Source organism: Podarcis gaigeae, assembly GCF_964106915.1.
Source record: "Podarcis gaigeae genome assembly, chromosome: 1".
In the NCBI taxonomy this organism is placed as follows: domain Eukaryota; kingdom Metazoa; phylum Chordata; class Lepidosauria; order Squamata; family Lacertidae; genus Podarcis; species Podarcis gaigeae.
Genome location: NC_139678.1, coordinates 13,082,690 through 13,104,629, shown reverse-complemented (window position 1 = coordinate 13,104,629; position 21,940 = coordinate 13,082,690). Strand labels below are relative to the sequence as shown.

The 21,940-nt window shown below is 43.1% G+C and overlaps 1 long non-coding RNA gene across 1 annotated transcript in view; it reads left to right on the top strand.

The window, feature by feature from the left end:
• Positions 1 to 21,940, top strand: part of LOC310844731 — a 184,253-nt gene that overhangs the window by 58,875 nt on the left and 103,438 nt on the right. The window contains exon 2 of the long non-coding RNA XR_014564276.1: positions 16,157 to 16,328. This is a non-coding gene — a long non-coding RNA (uncharacterized lncRNA). The remainder of the gene's footprint in view (positions 1 to 16,156; positions 16,329 to 21,940) is intronic.

Here is a 21,940-nt window from a genome sequence, read left to right as displayed (position 1 = left end):
TCTTGGGTACCCCAAAAGGGGAAAGGAGCAGTTTTTTCTTATAACACAAGCAAGAGAAGAGTAAAGTAGCTCCCAAATGCGGCACTCCTGGCTTACCTTGTTTTCAAATAAGCAAAGCAGGAGTTGAGACCTTTGCCAGCTTGAGGGTAACATTTCCTACTAGGCAACCTCCTCAGGGTCAGCTGACAGTGGTGCGTGGGGCCAGAAGCAAAAATGGGTGTAGCAATGGACACTCATTTTACCTATGTCTGGAGAGCCGATTCTGTCACACACTCAAACACTCTCCTCTCTCTCCACCACCCACACAAACAAGCAGCACTATCAGAATTCAGTGATACATTCTGGCCGGTAAAAAGAACACACAAGGAGGGTGCAAAGACGGGGCAGTGAGGGTTGTGGCTTGTAGAGAAGAGGTGTGGCTTCTGTGGGGGAGAATCCTGAAGGGCCAGACAGAGGGCCAGACGGCCCCCAACTCCAAGCTTCCACATCCCAGAAGGAAAGCAATACACATCACAGTCTAAAATGGTCTCACCTCCCATAAGACCATTAAGTAGGGAGATTATGGGCTCTCCTTCCTTGGAGGTTTTTAAGCAGAGGTTGGACAGCCATCTGTCATGTATGAATTAGATGAGATTCCTGCATTGCAGGGGGTTGGACTAGATGACCCCAGGGTCCCTTCCAACTCTACAATTCTATGATTCTAATTGCAACATCTAAAACAGGAGCACAGAACTTGTGGCCCTCTGGACATTGTTGTATACTATCTTTCTCCATTGTCCCCTGAGTTTGTTTGTGTTTTCCCCTCTTCCCCCTCCTGGTACCTTTTTCTGGTTTGTTTGTTTTTTACTGGAAAACCTCTGAGCAAGGACAGCCTTGTTTTAACATACTGTATGCAAGCTATTCTGGGAGACTTTTTGTCTGAATAATAGGGTACAAATACATACCAACACACACACACACACAAATATACAGTGGTACCTCGGGTTAAATACGCTTCAGGTTACAGACTCCGCTAACCCAGAAATAGTGCTTCAGGTTAAGAACTTTGCTTCAGGATGAGAACAGAAATCGTGCTCCGGCGGCGTGGCAGCAGCAGGAGGCCCCATTAGCTAAAGTGGTGCTTCAGGTTAAGAACAGTTTCAGGTTAAGAACGGACCTCCGGAATGAATTAAGTACTTAACCTGAGGTACCACTGTATATTCACATCTCATCTGCCCCAGCCAGCATATGGCAAATGGTGAGGGTTATAGTTCAACCTCCAGCTGCAAAATCAGCACAGCTGGGAAAGGGGTTTGTGGGGCAAGAAAATGTTCTCTCTTTTCTTCCATTTCATCCGCCATAAAGACCTTGAACCGGGGATGGGGGTGGGTGGGTGGAAATCTCATGTTTCCTCTTCTGTAATTAGTTCTCAAGTGGCGCGGGTGCTTAAGATACTCTTTTGGCAGATAGCTAATTTCGGGGAAATCACCCTGATATGAACGGTGATGGAGAGAGGCCCTCTTTGTTAATTATCTAGATGAAGGACCAGATAAACAGCAGAGTCCCGCTGACAGCCTTCTGCAGAAAAGAGGAAGGCTTTCCTGGGAATGGATGCTGCCGCTCTGTGGCGCTGATGAAGAGGCAAAGCAGGGAAGCAGGTGGAGCAGATGCGTTTGGATCCCATGAAGGTAGTGACTAGGAGAAAGGAAGATACTGTTGTGAGTTGCGGGGTAAGGGTTAGTCTGGGTTAGAATCTAATGGAGGGTTCCATTGTTGAGCTGGCCGGGCAAGTTCCTTTGTGAGATAGTTGCCACCTAGGTATAGTTGTTATAACAAAGGAGGTTGCTCTGTGCCAGAGAGCAAATAGGTGGGCCTCATCCTGGCTGGTAGGGAGAAAGACAAAAGCAAGGATTGTGTACGTGAACTGGGCTAGAAGTAAGGAGAAGTCAGAGATTGAGGGCCATGCTTGATTTCTGGTTTAAAGGCTATGACTATGGAAGAAACAAGACCTTCTGGGGTGTTAAGGTTGTGAGCCACTCTGTCGTAAGCTCAGGTTGTAAATAGGTAAAGGGACCCCAAATGCTGGCATTGTGGTCAGGAAAAGGACTATATTCACACATGTGGTGGGAATGTAATCTGGTTAAGGAATATTGGCAAAAGATTATAAAGGTAATTTCTGGATTATTTCAAATAAACATAGAAGTTAATAGGGATTTGTTATTTTCGGGAATACTGGGAAATAACAAAGTAAAAAGGAATAAGCAAGAGTTGTACAGTGGTGCCTCGCAAGACGAAATTAATTTGTTCCGCGAGTTGTTTCGTATTGCGATTCTTTTGTCTTGCGGAGCACGGATTCCCTGGGTATTAACGGCTTTAAGAAAAAGGAAGCAAAAACGTCTTGCGAAGCAAGCCCATAGGGAAAATCGTCTTGCGAAGCAACTCAAAAAACGAAAAACCCTTTCGTCTTGTGCGTTTTTCGTCTTGCGAGGCATTCGTCTTGCGAGTACCACTGTACAAGATTATGATTCTAGCTGGTATGGCAGTTATTGCTTTGAGATGGAAAAGAAAAGGCCAAATGGAATATGGAAAAATGGAATGATTATGTTTTTGAATACGTAAAGTCAGAAATATTCGCACAGATAGTGGCAGAGGATAGATGGGAAAACAAATGCCAAAGAATCACAAATAAATGGGGATTTTACAGGAACTGGATAGAAAGAGGGGAAGCCAACCCTAACATACAAGCTCGAATGAACAGACTGTGTACATGGATAAAGATATGAAGAAGGAAGGCCTGACCGGGGGCGGGGAGGGCTGGAGTGGGGAGGGAGGGGGAAGAAAAAAAAGGTATACCGGATGGTATTTTGAATGGATTTTTAATGTAAGCCCTTTTTCAGAAACCATATATATTAATGCTATGTAGGTATGCATTGTAGTAGGAATGGTGTTTTGTATTCTTTGTTTATAGAATATATATAATAATGTTATGTTACTAAGCAAATTTAATAAAACAGTTTAAAAAAAATAGATAAAGGGACCCCTGACCATTAGGTCCAGTCGTGACCAACTCTGGGGTCTCGCTTTATTGGCCAAGGGAGTCGGCGTACAGCTTCCAGGTCATGTGACCAGCATGACTAAGCCGCTTCTGGTGAACCAGAGCAGTGCACGGAAACACCATTTACCTTCCTGCCAGAGTGGTACCTATTTATCTACTTGCACTTTGATGTGCTTTCAAACTGCTAGGTTGGCAGGAGCAGGGACCGAGCAAGATGAGCATGGCAACCATAGAGTCGGTCACGAATGGACCTAATGGTCAGGGGTCCTTTCACCTTTACTGGGATCATTGAAAATGAGAGGTGCTCCTCAGGGCTGCTGAGACTGTTTGCAGAATACAATGTGCAGTTTTCGTTCTACCTGAATTCAAATATTTCTTTCAGCAATGGCCATGTGGTGTCAATTTACAGCTTCTGCTTCTGACTTGGAAGACATGCTTTTATTTCATTTGCTTGTAGTATTCTCAGCGTTCTTTATTAGAAGTAATCTTTGATTAGTTTTCTGGGTTTGCCACCTGATGCTGTGTTATATTCTGGCTTTCTATTCAAGAAAATGTCTCTCTGTGTTAAAAAAACATGGCTAAATGGACTTGCAGCACATAACACAAGTAGGGATGGATTAATCTGTCAATTCCGGTTTCTCATTTTCCCAGTCTTAAGATCAGTTCTCCACATCTATGTATTAGTTTGAAATTGTCCTGAAAAATTCGCCAGCACTTTGGTGTGAATTTCTCTTAATACACACATTTTTTGCAAGCAGTTTCCTCTTATCTAAAGCATCGGTGCTTGTTATTTTGACTGATATATGCATACAAAGCACACCTTGCCCTAGTGTGTGCATTATTATACCTGTTACCTGGCAGGAAAACTGCACTGCAAAATTTGGAGAAGCACAAATTTAAACGCTTGGCTTGCTTTTCAATTTGGGTCCTGTTTCAGGAATTGCTGATGAGGTTGGTCTGCCTTTAATTGCAAGCAGAATTGAATTTATCCTACCCGGGAGTGATTCCCAGTGAACTCAGCGGGACTTACTGCCGAGTAGACACGCTTAGGATTGCAATGTGCTAGCATTTAAGCCCTTGACAGCCCTAGCTGGATTGCATGGCCTGAACTTTTGACTGCTATGTGTAGCAGTGACACACACACACACACACACACACACACACACACACACACTGCTATTTTGACTAACAGTTTCATGAAGCAGAAGGCTCAATGTGAAAAACCAAAAATTATTATTTATGTAATTCTTACTGAATTTGATTTCCCGTCACCTATTAGTCTGACATACCTCAACTCGGACATAAAATCCCTAAATTACAGAGCAATCTGGGCTCTTCAACTGATCCATAAAAGCAGGCACTTAGCAAAGTCTGGAGACAGGTAGAAGTAGCCCAAAGGCCATGATGGGTTGCTCTTTCAAGATGTCCATCGAGGCATGCAGAAATCAACATACGCGGGGGGGGGGGGGGGCTGTGCTGGGTGCTATTTGTACAAAAGTAACAGCCAATGACCTGAAGCAATAAAAATATCTGCAGATTTAAACCCAGAGGACTCCCTGCTGCATATCAATAGCAATAAGAGCAGCAAAAATAGAAATGTATTATTTATAGGCCTATTCATTCATATATATATATATATATATATATATATATATATATATGGCTAAAATACCCTCGCTGGTGGACCTACTTCTCCGAATTGAATTGCTTTTTATTCCAGCACATTGTACAGTTTTATGTGGCAAGAGAATGCCCTGTTAAAAGGCGGGAGCTGCATTTGCAGAGAAGCAGACCACAGACTGGATTTTTTAACCCCCCTCGCTCCATGTTGTGTCAGCCTGACACCCTCCGTTTCCATGGAATGACTTTTTTAAGCACAAGAACATAGCAGATCTATATCACGGCAATGTTAAGCACCACAGGGTCAGATTAAGGACCCATCTAGTCCAGGGGTAGGACAGGATTATCCCATCCCATAAGAACATGAGAAGTGTTGACATGCAGAGGGGCCAGGAAGCCAACTGGCAAGCCCAGCTCGGACGTCTCCTTCCATCGGCCTGTGCTCCAATGTAAATCAGTGACCCAAACTTCAAAAGCCAGGGCACACAATTAGCAGAGTGTACTGCGCACAACCTAGCAGTTTGAAAGCATGTCGAAGTGCAAGTAGATAAATACCGCTCCGGTGCGAAGGTAAACAGCGTTTTCGTGCACTGCTCTGGTCCGCCAGAAGTGGCTTAGTCATGCTGGCCACATGACCCAGAAAAACTGCCTGCAGACAAACGTCGGCTCCCTCGGCCAGTGAAGTGAGATGAGCGCTGCAACCCCAGAGTCGGCCATGACTGGACCTAATGGTCAGGGGTCCCTTTACTGCACACATAGGGACATGGGTGGCGCTGTGGGTTAAACCACAGAGCCTATGACTTGCCAATCAGAAGGTCGGCGGTTCGAATCCCCACGACAGGGTGAGCTCCCATTGCTCGGTCCCTGCTCCTGCCAACTTAGCAGTTTGAAAGCACATCAAAGTGCAAGTAGATAAATAGGTACCTCTCCAGCGGGAAGGTAAACGGTGTTTCCGTGCGCTGCTCTGGTTTCGCCAGAAGCGGCTTAGTCATGCTGGCCACATGACCCGGAAGCTGTATGCTGGCCCCCTCGGCCAATAAAGCGAGATGAGCGCCGCAACCCCAGAGTTGGTCACGACTGGACCTAATGGTCAGGGATCCCTTTACCCTTTACCTTTATTGCGCACACAGAAGTAGGCGTGAGGCATGTGAAGTCATGCTACAGCTACAGATTTATTAAACATAAATCAGAACAAAGAAACATGTCATCTCTCTCTCATGTCGTCTCGTAGAGAACAGCTAAAAGCAAAAGCTATACACAAACGGAAGTTCCCAGCATACTGTGCTGGAGTGTAAACAGACATGTGACACACAACAATCTCATCCCTCTTCCTTAAATTGGAATGGAAATGTCAACAAGAAGAGCCTCGTGGGATCAGGCTGATGGTTCATCTGGTCTAGGATCATCTTCTCATCGTGGCCCACCAGATGCCTCAAAGGGAAACCTGCAAGGACTGAGAGCCAGTGTGGTGTAGTGGTTAAGAGCGGCAGTCACATAATCTGGGGAACCGGGTTCGTGTCTCCGCTCCTCCACATGCAGCTGCTGGGTGACCTTGGGCCAGTCACACTTCTGTGAAGTCTCTCAGCCCCACTCACCTCACAGAGTGTTTGTTGTGGGGGAGGAAGGGAAAGGAGAATGTTAGCCGCTTTGAGACTCCTGAAGGGGAGTGAAAGGCGGGATATCAAATCCAAACTCTTCTTCTTCTTCTTCTTCTCTCACATGGTTTCCAGCGACCAGTATTCAGAAGCATTCCTGCCCCCAATTGTGGGGGCAGAGCATAGCCATCATGGCTAGTAGCCATTGACAGCCTTTCTCTCCATCCATTTATCTAATTTTCTTTGAAAGCCATCTAGGCTAGTGGCCATCAGTGACTCCTATGAAAGCAAGTTCCCTAGTTTGACAGTGCCCTTCAGGTAGAAGGACTTTCTTTTATCTCTCTAGAATCTTTCAACACACTGGATACCTCAGTTGGTTAGAGTGTAGAGCTGATAATGCCAAGGATACAAGAGGTAAAGAGTAGCGCTGTGATCTAAACCACTGAGCCTCTTGGGCCTGCCAATCGGAAGGTCAGTGGTTTGAATCCCTGCGACGGAGTGAACTCCCATTGCTCTGTCCCAGCTCCTGCCAACCTAGCAGTTCGAAAGCACACCAGTGCAAGTAGATAAATGGATACCGCTGTGGTGGGAAGGTGAATGGCGTTTCCGTGCGCTCTGGCTTCCACCACACTGTCCCATTGTGCTAGAAGTGGTTTAGTCATGTTGGCCACATGACCTGGAAAGCTGTCTGTGGACAAACTCCAGCTCCCTCGGCCTAAAAGCAAGATGAGCGCCGCAACCCCATAGTCGTGATTGACTGGGCCTAACCATCCAGGGGTCCTTTACCTTTTTATTTTTACCTTTATGCCAAGGTTGCAGGTTCGATCCCTGTATGGGCCAGCTGCATATTCCTACATTGCAGGGGGTTGGACAAGATGATCCTCAAGGTCCTTTCCAACTCAATAAATTCCATGATTCTAACAGTCATTCTCATTGGATCTCCATGATTACGAGAGAGGGAGGAAAACTTTTCTCAGTCCACTTCCTCCATGCCATGAACAATTTTATAAACTTCTATCATATCACCTCTTCCTCACCTTTTCTCTAAACTGCGGCAGACCTTCCTCACCGGGGGAATTAAGTCTCCAAATGTTGCTCCCCTAGCGTTCTCTTCATCTCTGGCCATTGGTCCTGCTGGCTGGGGCTGATGGAATTTGGAGTCCAACAACATCTCTAAAATGCTTTATCAGATCCATCTCTGCCTTATCAGATCCATCTCCGCCTTATTAAATCCATTAAATTCATCTCCCTAAACTGTTGTTGTCTGCCTGTCCCAAGAGACAATGGAGTGGACCACCGGGGGGTGAAGTCAAACTGCTGGAGAATCACAGCGCCTGCTGTGGCTGCAGAGACTGTTAACTTGTAATTGCTTCCTCCCAAGTTGTTTTTGCTGTGTTAGCAGCACCAAGGTGACTTCTCTGGGGAACAAGCCTGGGCTGCTGAGCTGCCTGGATGACAAGACCCCACATTCGGCCTGGCTGATGTGGTTCAAAGGAAAGCAGATCAATACGTCTGGCACCAGCTTGGCTGCAGGAGTTGCCGGAAGGAGACGTACAAGGCACCATCCAGCCATCTTAGGAACTTCACTCTGGATTCGTGTAGGGTTTACTTCTGAGCCTGTTCTCCTCCCAACGATGTTCTGCAAGCAGTGGTACAGGCTTTCTTTTCAGGGTTTACATCTGAAGCCTTTCTCGTGAATTAATATGGCCACAAGGCAGCAAAGGTTCAGTTTTCCTGATGGGCTACCTTCCCAGCTTGATGAGCCCCATCTGCCTCTCACTTTCCTCCACAGCACATGCAGAAACCGCCTTTTTGTACCCACTATTAGTCTCACCCACCCAATCTGCCAGAACCTGTCTTTGTATGCAAGGGAAGAATCTAACTCACCGAGGGTTTGAGACCCATCGGCTGCCCTCACCTGGTTTAGCCAGCCAATTGAAACCATTTCTGGGGTGTGGCTGCTGTCACATGCTGACAGCTTCTAGGAGCCATAGGTGAGAGCTGAGTGCAGGGCAGGGAGCAAGGGCGGACAAACATAGTAATAATAATAATAATAATAATAATAATAATAATAATAATAATACCACCTTTATTGTCAATGTGCAACCTGTGTGCAATGTGTACAAAGGTACAAACTACCCCAAAGCAACAACAAACAACTCCCAGTGTTTCTGTCTTTTCTTATAGCAGGAACGGGGAACCTGTGGCCCCGTAGGTATTGTCATAGTCCCATCAGCCCTAGCCAGCATGGAGAATGCAGACTGAATCAAATTTCTCCCCCATTTCTAATCACAACTCATGTGTGAGAGGGGGGGAGGGAGAGGAAGGAAGGAAGGAAGGAAGGAAGGAAGGAAGGAAGGAAGGAAGGAAGGAAGGAAGGAAGGTTAGAGGGTGTAGCACAAGGGGAAGTGGGGCAGTTGTGGAAAAAAATCTGTGCACCCCAAAGCTGCTATTATCCACCCCAGGAGAGAAATAGCAAGCACCAAGCAGTCATTCATGTTCATCAAAGATCAAGAGCTCCTGATTAGTTACTTGATTTGTAAGAAAGACCAACTTTAATTATTGTAAGTACCCCTTCTCTTGCAATGTGTTATTTCTCTAGCACCTCAAGAAGAAGAAGAAACTCGTGCATTGGTTATAATTATATATTATTGGTTATAATTATATAGCTAGGCTGAGAGGCTCTTTCCACTATGACACTGTAGCACAGGGGTAGATAGAGCACATGCTTGATTGTAGAAGATTGAATCTTTCAGGTAGGTCTGGGAGAGCCCCCTGTCTGAAACCCTGGAGAGCTGTTGCCAGTCAGTGTATACAATACAAACAGAGATGGACCAGTGGTCTGATTTGGTGTAAGGTTGCTTCTGATATTGCTGTGGAATCCCCAGAAGTCTTAGAGCAGAGATGTCCACCTGGGACAGTCCATAGGTCCATAGGTCAGTGGGAGAGCATCTACTTTGCACAGCATCTCCAGGTAGGGTTAGGAGAATTGCCTTCCTGACGATTCCAGTCAGTGTAGGGCAGACCCACAACATACATTTAAGGAACATTCAAAGCACATGATTCATTCCCCCCCCCCAAAGAATCCTGGGAACTGTAGTTGCCTCCTTGCAGAGCTCCAATTCCCAGCACCCTTAACAAACTACAGTTCCCAGAATTCCTGGGGGGGGGATTGTTTGCTTTAAATGTGCATTGGATTGGCCCTGTATACCTGAAGGAGAATCTCCACCCCCATCGTCTAGCCCAGACACTGAAGTCCAGCTCCGAAGGCCTTCTGGTGGTTCCTTCACTGCAAAAAGTGAAATTACCGGGAATCAGGCAGAGGGCCTTCTCGGTAGTGGCACCCACCCTGTGGAATGCCCTCCCATCAGATGTCAAGGAAATACACAACAATATAACCTTTAGAAGCCATCTGAAGACAGCCCTGTTTCAGGAAGTTTTTAATGTCTAATGTTTTATTATGCTTTTTATATTTGTTGGAAGCTGCCCAGAGTGGCTGGGGCAACCAGTTAGATGGGTGGCATTTACATAATAACATTATTATTATTATTATTATTATTATTATTATTATTATTATTGATGTGCTTTAAATTTATGGTGTGGATCTGCCTGTAGAAAAAACAAACCTAAATGGACAAATGTTCTGACTTGGCATATGGCAGCATCCTAGCTGTTTCTGATTCCCAGGTACTTCTAGAAGGCAAATCCCAATTCATCATTAACCCACAAATCCCCAGGTAATTTCACATCCACTTTTCCTGCCCTTAAAAAGGTGCTCTCCAAATGGACTGAAATCGAGGAGATTCTCAGTAACAGCCCAACTAGCTGACAACAGTGCCATCTTGTGTTCCGTTTTGCCAACCAGCAAGACGCACATCCCCTCACACACTTATCACGGCGGCATATGAAAGAAAGAAATCGGCCGTGTGCCAGAGCTGCAGAACATCTCTCTTTCATATCCATCACACTCCTTAATTAGCCTTCTTCCACTCACTGCTTCAGATATTCTCTTGCTCTCTTGCTCTCGTTGGATTTACAGGTGCTCTCCAGACTGCAGACATCTGTACAACCCAACGGTAATAAGAGGGAAGTTCTCAGAAGGCTCCGTTTAGGTGGAAAGGCTTTGATGGAGCACTGCAAATCAATATTACTTTGTAAATTTTTAATGTTTGCTCAGTGCAAAATGCTGTAAATAAAATAAGCAAACCATGAATGACTATTCTTTGTAGCTGGGTCTTTAAAGGGAAAAAGTGTCAGTTCAGCAATATGGCTAACTACCAGCTATAGATATGGCCTTAAAAATGTCTAGACTAATAAATCAAGAGCAGAATTTGAATAACCTCCAGTGGCAGGTAATTTCTCAGAACTCCCAAACTTTTACTGCAGACCTAGCAGTGATTATTTAAAGGCATAGGTGGTGCCTGTTTGTGTATGTGTGTTAGGAGAAGCGGGGAAGGGGGAGAGATTTGGAACTATGAATACCAAATCCAGAAATAAAATACAGATTTCATCATGTTGTCACTATGTTTAATGAGCTAAAATGCTAAGCAGTTATGTTTACAGAGGATGATTGCAGCACGGAGAGCCGAGCCCTGGATTTTAAACCACTGTGAAACGCTTAAAGTGCAATGGTATCAATGCAGAAATAAATCCCATTATGCTGAATGGGGCTTATTCCCAAGTTAGGTGGGCACAGAACTGCAGCTTCACTTTCTCTCCAGTACTAGCTCATTAGAAGAAGAAAACTGAGCAAAGCACATGCCCTGCCAGCCTGGAGTATAATATCTTTTACATGTTTTGGCTAGGGAGCTCGAGGTTTAATGGGCCCTGCAAAAGTGCCCTCCATGAGCTCCTTCATACATCGGTGTGGCCCCCTGACCATGTTTTCAAGCTGGCAGCAACGGGTCAATATAAGCTGCCCATTTAAATCCCCCAAAATTCGCAAGAGTGTCCCTCTGGGGCATTATGGGAAATAGCTGCTAACCCTCTCCAGCAGGGAGCCTATCTGTCAGTACATTGGTATTTCAGGTTAAGTACTTAATTCATTCTGGAGGCCTGTTCTTAACCTGAAACTGTTCTTAACCTGAAGCACCACTTTAGCTAACGGGGCCTCCAGCTGCCGCCGCACCACCAGAGCATGATTTCTGTTCTTATCCTGAAGCAAAGTTCTTAACCCAAGGTAATATTTCTGGGTTAGCGGAGTCTGTAACCTGAAGTGTATGTAACCCGAGGTACCACTGTACTGGTGTACCAGCCAAGATGGACACAGGTGGCGCTGTGGTCTAAACCACTGAACCTCTTGGGCCTGCCGATTGGAAGGTCGGCAGTTCACTCCAGGGTGGAGTGAGCTCCCAATGCCCTGTCCCAGCTCCTGCCAACCTAGCAGTTGGAAAGCACGCCAGTGCAAGTAGATAAATAGGTACTGCTGTGGCAGGAAGGTAAATGGAGTTTCCATGTGCTCTGGTTTCCATCATGGTGTCCCGTTGCACCAGAAGCGGTTTAGTCATGCTGGCCACATGACCCGAAAAGCTATCTGTGGACAAATGTCAGCTCCCTCGGCCTGAAAGCAAGATGACCACCGCAACCCTATAGTTGCCTTTGACAGGACTAAACTGTCCTTTACTTTTACTTTTTACCAGTCAAGGTCCTGACATGATTGTTCTAGTTACAGATAGGTAGCCATGTTGGTCTGCCATAGTCAAAACAAAACAAAAATCCTTCCAGTAGCACCTTAAAGACCAACTAAGTCAGTTCTTGGTATGAGCTTTCGTGTGCATGTATCTGAAGAAGTGTGCATGCACACGAAAGCTCATACCAAGAACTGACTTAGTTGGTCTTTAAGGTGCTACTGGAAGGAATTTTTTTTGTTATGATTGTTCTAGATGCTGATTCTGGGCTTGAAATGCCCTCTTCTCATAAGAACCTATGGAGAACCCTGATGGATTAGGTCAAAGGTTCCTCTCGTCCAGTGTCCTGTTCTCACAATGGCCAAACAGAGGCAGAGAACTGAACTTAGGAAAAATGAGAGGAGTCTTCCTGGAGACTTAGGAACTTAGGAAAAATGAGAGGAGTCTTCCTGGAGACTTAGAAACTTAAGAAAAATGAGGGGGAGTCTTCCTGGAGATCTGATGTGTGGTGGTGGATCTCCTGACATATTAGTATTGCTTGACTTCACCTCTGTTCCTGTCTGCACATTTGTAAGCACCCGAATATTGCAAAAACATTGAGAGTCTCCAGTGTTCTTTTCTCCAAAGCAGTGATGGCCAAACATGGCCCTCCAGCTGTTTTGGGACTACAACTCCCATCATCCCTAGCTAACAGGACCAGTGGTCAGGGATGATGGGAATTGTAGTCCCAAAACAGCTGGAGGGTCAAGTTTGGCCATCACTACTCCAAAGGATGTGAAGCTCAGGAATGCTACCCCTACAGGTTTTCCTTCCCTGGTGAAGGGAGAGCACATTCCATATGTTCTCAGGATAACCAACATGCTGCCAACCATGTGTTGTTCAACTACAGCTCCCCTTTCCCCTGGCCATTGGCCATGCTGGTGGGGGCTGATGGGAGTTAGAGTCCAACAAAGTCTTGAGGCACCACTTGGCTACCTCTGTACTCCTAAGCTTGCATACTAGCAAAAGTATTACTAATTCATTTATTAATTACTAATGCTAATAAGGGTATTGTAAATTGTTCACAAATGACCTAGAGTCTTAATGATTTTGATATGTATTGTCACCATGAAGAGGGGTGATTTAGGTTTAGGTTTTTGACCATGCAACCTGTTAAAAAAAATATTAATTTTGCAAAATCCCTAGTGTTAGGGATGAGGAGTGAGGTAGCCCAGTTTGCTGATGATATCAAGTTGTTCAGGATGTTTAAAACCAAAAGGAATTGCAAGGAGGGTCTCTCCAAACTGGGTGAACGGACAGTAAAATGTGATTCAAGGTAAGGAAGCATAAAGTGGTGCACAGTGGGACAACAGCAAACTAACCCTAATTTCACATAAATGCTAATGGGGTCTGAACTAGCAGTGACTGGAACTGGTTTTAGACCTTGAGGGCATAGTGGATAGCTTGATGAAGATAGGAACATAAGAAATTGCCTTGGAAGCCACCTAGAGTGTCTCAGGCAACCCAGTCAGAGTGGGAGGGTATTATTATTATTATTATTATTATTATTATTATTATTATTATTTAGTTTTTTAATTAATTAATTTCATCAGAGAAATGTTGAAAGGTATGGTACCCTTGTACGAAAATTCACTTCCTGTTACTCCAAGCTTTCATTTCAGCAGTATAATTTGGGGGTGGAAAAGTGATTTTGTTTTTGCCTTTGCTGGGCATCAGAAATCTGATCTGACCTACTGCAAATTACCAAGGGGTCTGTAGTAGATCCCAAAATGCCTTCTGTCCACCACTGGGGTAGACATTGGATGAGACAGGTCAATGTCCTTACACAGTATAAAGCAGGTTATTATATGCACACTTCATCTTTAGCATGAGGATTTAGCAACATGAGTTTGTTGAGGTTGATGTGAAGCACTTAGGAAATGAATCATATTGATCATAACATACCAAAGGAGGCACTTTTTGCAATGTGCCATTTCCCCCCTCATTTCTTGGGTCCACTTGTTTAATTCATGAACATGGCATGAATTATATGCAGGATGTGTATATTTCTGTTGACTATTTTAATCACACCACTGGAAGGGCAAGATGTAAGTCTACTTAACTGAATTAGGTTGTCCACAATATCTCAGCCAGCTTTGGGAGACACTTATGACAAATGCGCGAGCATCCATTTTTGGCGTACATATTGACGCTGCCAGGAGTTGCTGCCACCACTTGCGGTTTCTCACTCTGTGTTTCCTTTGTCAAAATGTGTTGTTGTTGTTGTTTTGAGTGAATGGCTAATAAACCACAAATTTCATGCGAGAACAGGATGTTGAGCTACATAGACTACAAATCTGATGCAGTAGGACTCTTATTAAATTCTTACTAATTATCAGGGAGTAGACCTGGCCAGTAGTGATGTATGGAAGTGAGAGCTGGACCATAAAGAAGGCTGATTGCCGAAGAATTGATGCTTTTGAATTATGGTGCTGGAGGAGACTCTGGAGAGTCCCATGGACTGCAAGAAGATCAAACCTATCCATTCTGAAGGAAATCAGCCCTGAGTGCTCACTGGAAGGACAGATCCTGAAGCTGAGGCTCCAATACTTTGGCCACCTCATGAGAAGAGAAGACTCCCTGGAGAAGACCCTGATGTTGGGAAAGATGGAGGGCACAAGGAGAAGGGGACGACAGAGGATGAGATGGTTGGACAGTGTTCTCGAAGCTACGAACATGAGTTTGACCAAGCTGCGGGAGGCAGTGGAAGACAGGAGTGCCCAAGGGGTCACGAAGAGTCGGACACAACTAAACAACAACCTGGCTGAAGCTCAGATTCCAAACCAAATCAGGCAAATCTGGGCTTTATTGAGATCAAGTTAAGACTACCCTGGATCACCTTGCATTGGGTCAGCTGACTGACAACAATCTGGGGATCTCAAAAGTCAGCATGGTTAGGAGGCTGAGGGAAGGAGAGGCAGGCACCCCCTGCAAGGTTAAAAGAGCAGTGCAGGGCTGTTTGCAAAAGGGGTTTCAAACTGTCCCACACTGCACTTTCGCTGCATACACCTCCTCCCAGCAGGGGAACACATGCATGCTGCCAAACTGAGCAGGATTGAACTCTCCACTTCTCAGAACCCCGATTAAACATGTGTTTGGGTGCAGGAAAACATAGACACAGCATCTTCTTCTTCCCTGCCACCCTTGTGACCATGTGCATTATGCTCTAAACCCACAATTCAACATTAGAGATGGCCAGAATTCATCCAGAAGCATTACTGCATTACAGTCATAGAGGCAGAGTATAGTCATTGTGACTAGTAAAAAGGTAGAAGGTAAAGGACCCATGAACAGTTAAATCCACTCAAAGGCAACCATGGGGTTGTGGCTCTCATCTTGCTTTCAGGCCAAGGGAGTCAGCGTTTGTCCACAGACAGCTTTCCAGGTCATGTGGCCAGCATGACTAAACCGCTTCTAGCACAACAGGACACCGTGATGGAAACCAGAGCGCACAGAAACACCGTTTACCTTCCCGCTGCAGTGGTACCTATTTATCTACTTGCAGTGGCGTGCTTTCGAACTGCTAGGTTGGCAGGAGCTGGGACAGAGCAATGGGAACTCACCCCGTCGCAGGGATTCATCTGAAGAAGTGTGCATGCACACGAAAGCTCATACCAAGAACTAACTTAGTTGGTCTTTAAGGTGCTACTGGAAGGAATTTTTTTTGTTTTGCAGGGATTTGAACCGCTGATCAGCAAGTCCAATAGGCTCAGTGGTTTAGACCACAGCGCCACCCGCGTCTTTTGTGACTAGTAGCTATTGATAGCCTTTTTGATGGATTTGTCCAACCCTCTTTTAAAACCATCTAAGTTAGTGGCCATCTCTGCCTCTTCTGGGAGTGAGTTCCCTAGTCTGACGATGCGCTGCATGAAGAAGTTCTTTCTTTTATCTGACCTGAGTCTTCCAGCATTCAGCTTCCTTGGGTGGCCACAAGTTCTAGACCTATGAGAAAGGGAAGTAAACTTTTCTCTGTACTCCTTCCCCTTGCCCTGCATGATTTTACAAATTTATATCATTTCACCTCTGTTATGGAAATTAGGGGGGGGGCACATCTTTAAAGTTGTTAAATGTTACAAATTTTATGCACAAATGTATCCTTTCGACTCGACAGCTCAGGGAAGTTACCTAGAAATCATATAAAATCAACTCCTTTGCCAGTTTCCTTCATTCCACCGCCAATTTGCTTCGTTGGCCAAGGACGCCATAATCCCTCAAGTGGGAAGTCACATACTCACAGGAAGGTACTCATAGGTGTCAATCGCTGGGCAAAGGCACTCCTCCGGACTTGCCCAGGTGGCAGACTATGCAAACCAAAGTTCTATTGTCCCCTTTTAGTAGGTGCTTAGAATGTACTTCCCAATACATATCCTGTATCCGCCTGTTGCCCCAACACATTCCTCCTATGTTAATCATGTATAACCCTCCCCTTTTCTGATGTAGCAATGATGCTTAATGAACTGTATGCTGGGATAGGATAGAAACTTTTAAAAGTCCTTGTCACCCCATCCTCAGGGTTCAAAATTCCTCTTTGAACCTGTTGCGCATTAAACTTTGGTCTACAGCTATTTGCTCCAGTTAGTGGCTGAACTCCTTCCTTTATTCCACAGGGACCTGTTGGCTCTGCCCAGTGAGCTGGGTGACTGAGAAGCCTCACACCTAGATTTTCCCGTAACACCTCATAGTCACCTTTTCCCTACACTAAAAAGTCCCAAACGCTGCAGTCTTTCCTCATGGGAGAGTCATTCCATCTCCTTCATCATTTTGGCTGCCCTTTTGTGAACTTTGCCCAACTCTACAATATCCTTTTTGAGCTGAGTTGACCAGGACTGCGCACAGCATTCAACTAACATATCCTTTAAGTGCAAAGATTTCTGTTTGTGCAATGGAACTTTCCTTTCCCCACTCCTCCTCTCTCCTCCCCTGTGTGCTGCACCCTCCCCAAATCTGCCCCACAGGCATGGTGGATAACCTAGAACAGATTTAGGAGGTGCTGGTTTGAAGAGAGGGAGACAACGTTCTTCTGCAATAGCAGAAATTATTGCGCAGACATAACGAGAGACTTATTGCTACTTTGGATACAACCCAACAGTTTTTATTTCAGTGCTTACAAAGAAAAAATGCCAAGTGAGTTTAAATCTAGGTGAGCCAAAGGGAGTCCCACTCATTTTTAAAACAAAACAAAACCTTATAACAGGAACTCAGGCACAAGAATAAATAAAAAAAACCTCCTAATACTATACAACATCAATAGCATATGTGCCAAATGAATTCCCTAATAAAACAGATGTGGCAAATTACATTTAATAATGTTTGACAATTCCCCACGCAGCTAATGGTTTGCTAGAAATTAGTCCCTAATGTTTTAGGGACTGCTGGCTCTTGCAGTCATTTGCCTGGTCTTCATTTACATGTTTCGTTTCCAGCATGTCAAATCTCCCACCATCTCCCTCCAATGGTTTATGGCACCTTCCTTTCCCCACTGAGAGATTATTTCAAAGGTCAGCGTGTTTGTACACTGCAAGCTTACCCAATGCAGGAAGAAGGTGATCTTGGAATCCAAGTATGTTTTCACTCACTCCAAAAGATAGGGCCCTCGAGATCATCGGTTTCAGCGTGCCTTTCCTAGCGTAGGCGGCAAACCGGGATTAATGATACAGTTTCTTTTCCTAGTAGAGAAGCCATAGAATTAATGTTGCAAGTTGCATATCAAAATGATTCTCAGCGGTTTCCGGCACGTCGCAGCGCATGCAGCAGACAGCTGTACATCACCTCTGAATCTAAGAAAAGGGTGAGGGATTGAGAAGTGGGAACAGCAACAAATGGTGTCTCCTGGTTCAAGAGTCCTGTGGCTCCATTCTTTCCCTCTCCCCAGTGCTCTGCTTCTACCACCATTCATAAATCAACATTCTGTGCTCACTGAGCATGCCCAGTCCTCACTGAGCTGTGGGTTCCTCCATTCCCTCCTTAGGGCTTCTTCTTTCGTTTCTGTTTTAGATAAAAGGAGTGGCTTAGCAATCAATCCCTCGTCACAGGGAACTTTGAGAATTGTAGCTCTGCAAAGGGACTGGGACCTCCGAATCGGGCTCTCTGCACTCTTAACAAACCACAACTCCCATAATTCCTTGAGGGAAACCACAGCTGTTTAAAGTGGTATCACAGCCCTTTAAATGCATGGTGTGAATGTGACTTTAATGGACCAGATTTGCCCTCAGACAGACAGAAAGCACCAACAAGAAATGTGGCAACGACCACTAGTTTTAGAATTAATTCCTTTCCATTATTTCTTTCCAAGTTTTCTTTGTCTACACACTGAATATCACAGTGGAGAGAACCTTGACCCTCCCTTATTCTCTATGGACTCATTATTAGGCCTGCGGGCACAGCCACAAATACAACTGTAGAGAAGTTGGGCGCCCAGACACTGAGGTCTTATGGTGAATGTGCAGAGGAGGAAGCAGTGAGGGCTCAAGCCCTCCCCTGGCTCGCCTTGCTCCAACTCCTTAATCTCTTCCCCCACCTCTTTGGGATCCACCCACCCCCTCCACAACAGAGTGAGGAATTAACTATTCATACACTTACAAGTTAGGAAACATCACAGGTTAGAAAGTGTATTTATGCACTTACAAGTTGGGAGGCAGGTGGCGCTGTGGTCTAAACCACTGAGCCTCTTGGGCTTGCCGATCAGAAGGTCAGCAGGTCGAATCCCTGCAACGGGGTGAGCTCCCGTTGCTTGGTCCCAGCTCCTGCCAACCTAGCAGTTAGAAAGCACGCCAAAAAGTGCAAGTAGATAAATAGGTACCGCTCCAGCGGGAAGGTAAGCGGTGTTTCCGTGCGCTGCTCTGGTTTCGGTGTTCCGTTGCGCCAAAAGCAGCTTAGTCATGCTGGCCACATGACCTGGGAAAACTGTCTGTGGACAAACGCCGGCTCCCTCGGCCTGTAAAGCCAGATGAGCGCCGCAACCCCAGAGTCGTCTGCAACTGGAATTAACTATCAGGGGTCCTTTACCTTTACCTTACACTTAACAAGTTAGGAAAAGGCATGTCCCTCAGTCCTACGCCTACTGCTCTTTTTCTAGAAGAAAAATGGTTCAAATCCGGGGAAATAAATACAGTAAATGGACAAAAGTACAAAGAATATGCATTACGCATATTGAAATACCGCCCTTCAATGAATTTCATCAGTAAAACACCACACATCCACATTCCACACTGCTTCACACATTAAACACTCGCTTCCGTCTGAGACTCAGGAAACACCGGGAAAGGAAATGAAGCCGTCATCGGAGGCGATAACAACGAATCTGAACAATCACTGTGCTAGATTCCAACTCCTACTTCACACATTAAACGCTTGCTTCCATTTGAGACTCAGGAAACACTGTGACAGGACATGAGGCCGCCATCGGGGGTAGCAACAAAACTGATGGTTCACCGTCCTATTCAACAGAACTGATGAATAACTGTGCTAGAGAAGAAACTATTAGATGATGATAGATGATAGATAGATAGATGATAGATAGATAGATAGATAGATAGATAGATAGATAGATAGATGATAGATATGTTTTTAAAAAATGTTTAGGGGTACTCTCATTTTGACTCAAAAAAACACAATTTTATAGTTCAAATCGGGGAAAATAAATACAGTGAATGGACAAAAGTACAAAGATTCAGTGGTATTCATACCCCTGCATCCCCCCCCCCCCCCAGAAAAAAAGCACTGGATAGATAGATGATAGAGATGATAGATGATAGATAGATAGATTAGATAGATAGATAGATGATAGATAGATAGATAGATAGATAGATGATAGATAGATAGATAGATAGATAGATAGATAGATAGATAGATAGATGATAGATGATAGATAGATATAGATAGATAGATAGATAGATAGATAGATAGATAGATAGATAGATGATAGATAGATATAGATGATAGATATAGATAGATGATAGATAGATAGATAGATAGATAGATAGATAGATAGATAGATAGATAGATATAGATAGATAGATAGATAGATAGATGATAGATAGATAGATATAGATGATAGATATAGATAGATGATAGATAGATAGATAGATAGATAGATAGATAGATAGATAGATAGATAGATAGATAGATAGATGATAGATAGATAGATGATAGATAGATAGATGATAGATGATAGATAGATAGATAGATGATAGATAGATAGATGATAGATGATAGATAGATAGATAGATAGATAGATAGATAGATAGATGATAGATAGATAGATAGATGATAGATAGATGATAGATAGATAGATAGATAGATAGATAGATAGATAGATGATAGATAGATAGATAGATAGATAGATAGATAGATAGATAGATAGATAGATGATAGATAGATAGATATAAATAGATAGATAGATAGATGATAGATAGATAGATAGATAGATAGATATAGATAGATAGATATAGATATAGATATAGATATAGATATAGATATAGATAGATAGATAGATAGATAGATAGATAGATAGATAGATAGATAGATGATAGATAGATAGATAGATGATAGATAGATAGATAGATAGATAGATAGATAGATAGATAGATGATAGATAGATGATAGATAGATAGATAGATAGATAGATAGATAGATAGAGATAGATAGATAGATAGATGATAGATAGATAGATAGATAGATAGATAGATAGATAGATAGATAGATAGATATAGATAGATAGATATAGATATAGATATAGATATAGATAGATAGATAGATAGATAGATAGATGATAGATAGATAGATAGATAGATAGATGATAGATGATAGATAGATAGATAGATGATAGATAGATAGAGATAGATAGATAGATAGATAGATAGATAGATAGATAGATAGATATAGATAGATAGATAGATGATAGATAGATGATAGATAGATAGATAGATAGATAGATAGATAGATAGATAGATAGATAGATAGATATAGATGATAGATAGATAGATAGATAGATGATAGATAGATAGATAGATAGATAGATAGATAGATAGATAGATAGATATAGATAGATAGATATAGATATAGATATAGATATAGATAGATAGATAGATAGATAGATAGATAGATGATAGATAGATAGATAGATAGATAGATGATAGATGATAGATAGATAGATAGATGATAGATAGATAGAGATAGATAGATAGATAGATAGATAGATAGATAGATAGATAGATAGATATAGATAGATAGATAGATGATAGATAGATGATAGATAGATAGATGATAGATAGATAGATGATAGATAGATAGATAGATAGATAGATAGATAGATAGATAGATGATAGATATGTTTTTAAAAAATGTTTAGGGGTACTCTCATTTTGACTCAAAAAAACACAATTTTATAGTTCAAATCGGGGAAAATAAATACAGTGAATGGACAAAAGTACAAAGATTCAGTGGTATTCATACCCCTGCATCCCCCCCCCCCCAGAAAAAAAGCACTGGATAGATAGATGATAGAGATGATAGATGATAGATAGATAGATTAGATAGATAGATAGATGATAGATAGATAGATAGATAGATAGATAGATAGATGATAGATAGATAGATAGATAGATAGATAGATAGATAGATAGATGATAGATGATAGATAGATATAGATAGATAGATAGATAGATAGATAGATAGATAGATAGATAGATAGATGATAGATAGATATAGATGATAGATATAGATAGATGATAGATAGATAGATAGATAGATAGATAGATAGATAGATATAGATAGATAGATAGATAGATAGATGATAGATAGATAGATATAGATGATAGATATAGATAGATGATAGATAGATAGATAGATAGATAGATAGATAGATAGATAGATGATAGATAGATAGATGATAGATAGATAGATGATAGATGATAGATAGATAGATAGATGATAGATAGATAGATGATAGATGATAGATAGATAGATAGATAGATAGATAGATAGATAGATAGATGATAGATAGATAGATAGATGATAGATAGATG